Below are 6000 nucleotides of genomic sequence, written 5' to 3'. Positions count from 1 at the left end.
AGCCACCTCAGACGAGGCTTTTATTCAATGGAAATATGTACTTAGTGCAAACATTTTCAATAAAGTACATCCATTGCTTTGCTTTATATTTACATATTGCCAGGAAAGTTACTTAAGCATCTTTGTTCATTTGCTCTAGCATATGTAAAGATTCAAATAAAAAATGTGGGGGCACATGTTCTCAGGATTTGCTGGGGCTGTGTCACAGGCTATGGTCACTCATATTTGGCTCAGAATAAATCTCTCCAAATATTTTACAGAGTTTGACTCTTTTTTCAACAAGATCTGATGATATCCCCAGGTAGAGTGTGGGGACTGAATTGAAGGTACACAGCTGGTGTCTGCTACTTTGTGGTTGGGAAAAACTCTGTTAACCAAAAATAAAATCTAAGCCCCCCAACCAACTAAATGGACTGCTGTTTTTGGCAAAGGGCACTCCAAAGTTCATCTGAAATTCTAGCTTAGGCTGTAATAAGAAAGGGGGAGGATTAAGAATGCCTACATATGGCTAGGCGCAGTGGCTCACGCCTGTAATCCCAGCACTTTGGGAGGTCAAGGCAGGCAGATCACGAGGTCAGGAGTTTGAGACCAGCCTGGGCAACACAGTGAAACCCTGTCTCTACTAAAATACAAAAAATTAGCTGGGCGTGGTGGCAGGTGCCTGTAATCCCAGCTACTCAGGAGTCTGAGGCAAGAGAATCACTTGAACCCAGGAGGCAGAGGTTGCCAAGATTGTGCCATTGCACTCCAGCCTAGGCAACAGAGCAAGACTCCATCTCCAAAAAAAAAAAAAAAAAAGAATGCCTCATTACTCCTTCTCCCTTTGAAATTCAGGTGCAACTGACCAGCATTCACTTTAAAACGGAGCTCTTAGGACTGACCAAACAATAAGATGTCAGTGTGACAGCTAGCAGGCCCTTATTTAAAAAAAAAATGTGTTCAGCAACCTTCGTGAAGGAGGAAAACTCCACTTGAACTAATCACATCCACATTAGAAGGTTTTCACAATATTCTTAAATCTAATGTCTGTACTATTCAAAACAACAGTTTTTCTCTTAAGGGATTAAGATAAAAAAAAAATTCAAGAGACAGGTGTAGTGACTCATGCCTATAATCCCAGCATTTTGGGAGGCTGAGGCTGGTGAAGCACTTGAGCTCAGGCATTTGAGACAAGCCTGGACAACATAGTGAAACCCCATCACTACAAAAATTACAAAAATTAGCCAGATGTGGTGGTGTGCACCTGTAATCCCATCTACTTGGGAGGCTGATGGGATGGCGTTAGAGAATCATCTGAGCTCTGCAGGTAAAGGTTTCAGTGAGCTATTATGGCACCACTGTACTCCAGCCTAGGCGACAGAGCGGGACCCTGCCTCAAAAAAAAAGGTAAATAAATCACTCATTTTCAAAAAAGGGATTGTTGCTTCTGATATTGTTTTAAGTTACTAAAGTTGAAGGAGTCAGAAAGGGGGTGGGGGTGACCCATTTTCCCATCCTAACCAGCTGGGCCAGACAGCTAAGGATCTGATTGGAGGCACTGCAGGGCCTTGAGCCACATGCTGTGACTTGTTGCATCAAGTCCTCTCCATGGTCTGTGGGACACGGTGGCAGTGTTCTATAGGGTGGCTAGGTCTGAGTCAAGGTCAATGGCACCCAGTCAAGCACTTGTGAACCGAGGGGAGCTGGTACTTGGGAAGGGTCCAGTGATCTGAAGGAGGCAAGCAGAGGAACGAACTTTCTGAGCCAATGCACGAATGACTGCAGCAGCTTTTTCTGTGGTGTCCCTAGCCAATGACATTGGAATACCCAATGACATGGAGCAGAGTGGCCAAAAACATAACCAAAATAATTGAGACTATTCTCCCTCAAACTCTTAGCTCTTGTGTAGGAAATAAATTAAAATCTAGAAATTTAGGAGAAAAATAGCAAGCATTAGTGCTGCCTTTCATCTTTGCATAATAACCCACCTAATCAACAGGAAGCTAATTGAGTCAAGTATTTTTATATTCATTCACTTAGGCACCTAATGAATACTTATTGAGCTCAACATTTATTGAGCTCCTAACATGTTCTATACCCAGTGGCAAATGCTATGGGTCCAAAGATGAATAAAACAAAGAATTCCTACTTTAAGGTACTCACTATTGAATAGAGAGATAGTAAATGAATAGGTTTAATTAAACATGATGTAGGGTGTATCAGTTAGCACTTGCTGTGTAACAAACACCTCAAAAGATAGTGGTTTGAAACAATCATTTTTATTTAACTCATGATTCTGAGGATTAGCTAGATAGACAGTACAACTGACCTCTCTTATTTTATAAATAAAATAAACTGATTTTATTTATTTATTTTTTTTTGAGACCGAGTTTTGCTCTTGTTGCCCAGACTGGAGTGCAATGGTGTGATCTCGGCTCACTGAAACCTCTGCCTCCCAGGTTCAAGCGATTCTCCTGCCTCAGCCTCCCAAGTAGCTGGGATTACAGGCATGTACCACCAGGCCTAGCTAATTTTGTATTTTTATTAGAGAGGATTTCTCCATGTTGGTCAGGCTGGTCTCAAACTTCCAACCTCAGATGAATCGCCTGCTTCAGCCTCCGAAAGTGCTGGGATTACAGGTGTGAGCCATCTTGTCTGATCTTTTTATTGTATTTATTTATCTATTTTGAGACAGGGTTTTTTTCTTATTGCCCAGGCTGGAATGCAATGGCACAATCTCAGCTCACTGAAACCTCTGCCTCCCAGGTTCAATCAATTCTCCTGCCTCAACCTCCCAAGTAGCTGGGATCACAAGCGTATGCCACCACACCTGGCTATTTTTTTTTTTTTTTTGTATTTTTAGTAGACACAGGTTTTCACCGTGTTGGTCTTGTCTTGAACTCCTGACCCCAGCGATCCACCCACCCCAGCCCCCTAAAATATTGGATTATAGGCGTGAGCCACTGAACCTGGCCAATTCATTTATTTATTCTTGAGACAGGATCTTGCTCTGTCGCCCAAGCTAGAGTACAGTGGCATGATCATGGCTCATTGCAGCCTCAGTCTCCTTGGACTCAGGTGATCCTGCCACCTCAGCTTCCTGAGTAGCTGGAACTACAGATGTGTACCGTCATACCCAGATAATTTTTGCATTTTTTGTAGAGACATGGGCCTCACTATGTTGCCCAGGCTGGTCTTGAACTCCTGGGCTCAAGCTATCTGCCTGTCTCAGCCTCCCAAAGTGCTAGGATTGTAGGTATAAACCACCATGCCTGGCCAAATCTGAGATGAAGAGTTAAAAACATTTCATCTCATCGAATGACCAAAAACTTAGTAATATCACAAACAAAATTGATTTTCATCTTAAGATGAAAAGCTATGAGCAACTTGTGGAACTATATTTCTAAGATGGGATGAAAGGATTAATAGAGATTGCAAATCAGTTTAGACCAACTCAGAAGCTGCATTAACATTTAGAATAAAAGTTCGCCTTCATCCTTCTCAGCATGTGTTTCCCCTGAGTAAAACCCTGCCTATGTTTCTTGTAACTGGGGTAAATCATTCTTTTGTCCTCCAGGCCCACCTTGGACTTCTTATTTTTTACTTTATTTTTTGAGACGGAGTCTTGCTCTATTTCCCAGGCTGAAGTGCAATGGCACAATCTCAGCTCAGTGCAATCTCCAACTCCCAGTTCAAGAGATTCTCCAGCTTCAGCCTCTTGAGTAGCTTGGACTACAGGTGCCTGCCACCACACGTGGCTAATTTTTGCACTTTTTGTAGAGACGAAGTTTCACTATATTGGCCAGGCTGGTCTCAAACTCCTGACTTCACCATCTTGGACTTCTTGAATAAGCTCCTATAGAAAGTGGGGAGCGGGAAAGGGAGGAACATCAAGATAAGGATATGGACCCAATGCTGGTCCTGCCTCGGAATCTGCCCATCTTTTTTTTTTTTTTTTGAGATGGAGTCTCACTCTCTTGCTCAGGCTAGAGTGGAGTGCTGTGGCACAATTTCTGCTCACTGCAACCTCCACCTCTGGGGTTCAAGTGATTCTCCTACCTCAGCCTCCAGCGAGTAGCTGAGAGTACAGGTGCTCACCACCACACTGAATAATTTTTGTATTTTTAGTAGAGACAGGGTTTCACCATGTTGGCCAGGCTGGTCTTAAACTCTTGACCCCAAGTGATCCACCTACCTTGGCCTCCCAAAGTGCTGAGATTACAGGTGTGAGCCACTGAGCCCAGACTTTTTTTTTTTTTAACTTTAAAGGATTAAGTTAGACATTCTACATGACATGTGTATATCCTTGACATAACAAAATTGATTTCATTGTGCTTTCAAATTTTCCCACATCCTTATTGAATATTTTGACTTTGTACTTTATAAACTGCCGAGTTAAGAGTATTGAACAAGGTCTTCATGTCTGGGAAAATTGCAGAAGCATATATTTATAGCTCTGACTTTTAAGAAAGAAAAAAGACAGAAATCCATGATATGAATGTCTAGTCAAGGCATTACACATGGAAATCAATGGTGGGGAGGTAAGTTGGGGAGAAACAGTTCTTTTCCCTGCTAAAATCTCACCATGGACACAGCTGCCTTCCCCTGAGGTCAGCCTGGCTATATTGATGATGCTCACAAAGAATCAAACTGACTCTGAGTGATTACCAGACCACAGACATTTTTTTTTTCTTTTTTCTGAGACTGAGTCTCCCTTGCTGGAGTGCAGTGGTTTGATCTTGGCTCACTGCAACCTCCGCCTCCCAGGTTCAAGTGATTCTCCTGCCTCAGCTAGGATTACAGGCACCCACCACCATCTCCGGCTAATTTTTTTTATTTTTAGTAGTGACAGGGTTTCACCATGTTGGCCAGGCTGATCTTGAACTCCTGACCTCAGGTGATGTGCCCACCTTGGCCTCCCAAAGTGCTGGGATTACAGGTGTGAGCCACCACGCCCTGCCAACTACAGACATTTTCACCTATTTCTTATTTGACCTTACAATGACCCAGTGGAGCAAGCTGGATTGCCTCCAGTTTTCCTAATGAAAAGTGGAGGACCCCAGATGTTGAGCCACCTAATCAAGTTACACGGAGAGCAAATGACTGAAGCCAGGGGTCCTGACTCACAGCTGTGTCGTGAGTCACACAAAAATGATTCAGTTACGAGTCAAATCTTATTTCCTTCCTGCTAGGAAGTCTGCTATATGTGGCAGAAGGGAGAGCTGTCACGTACAGGATTTGGCATGTCTTCTGTGGATTGTGGATGGTCTGGGAAGGACTCCTCCCCAACTGTCTTACCAAGATCCTGGGACCGTGACATCATCCATGTGAGGTGGTGGTTGAATGTATAGGACACGGGAAAGTGCAAACTGATACCTAGCATGTTACATAAGCCTCCTGAGGCAGCATCCTGGAATAGGTGCTAATGAAGGTCATGTGTCCAGGGTTTGAAATGAAAACATCCAGCTGGGTACAGTGGCTCATGCCTGTAATCCCAGCACTTTGGGAGGCTGAGGTGGGTGAACCAACTGAGGTCAGGAGTTTGAGACCAGCCTGGCCAACATGGTGAAACCCCATCTCTACAAAAAATTAGCCCAGTGTGGTGGCAGATACCTGTAATTCCAGCTATTTGGGAGGCTGAGGCAGGAGAATCGCTTGAACCTGAGAGGTGGAGGTTGCAGTGAGCCAAGGTCTCGCCACTGCACTCCAGCTTGGGCAAGAAGAGCGAAACTTTGTCTCAAAAAAAAAAAAAAGAGAAAAGGAAATGAAAACGTCCACCTACAGCAGCCCAATGTGGTCTCAGTGAATGAAATGTGTCTCCTCTTTGCCCAGCCATTTAAAGCAGGAGGCTCTTAGTGCTGGAACTGTGTCCTGGTTTCAATGTTCTCATCTGCGAACCAGTTCTATGGCTGCTTTAGTTCCAGTAGCAGATTTGCTTTCTGTCGGTGCAAAACTTAGTTTGAAAATTAAAAAAAGTAAAGATTTTAAAGCAATGCATGACAATATGTACAAATTTATTTG

Source organism: Callithrix jacchus, chromosome 14, assembly GCF_049354715.1.
Source record: "Callithrix jacchus isolate 240 chromosome 14, calJac240_pri, whole genome shotgun sequence".
Classification (NCBI taxonomy): Eukaryota; Metazoa; Chordata; class Mammalia; order Primates; family Cebidae; genus Callithrix; species Callithrix jacchus.
The sequence above is the reverse complement of the archived record's forward strand: the minus strand, read 5'-3'. Positions refer to the sequence as shown.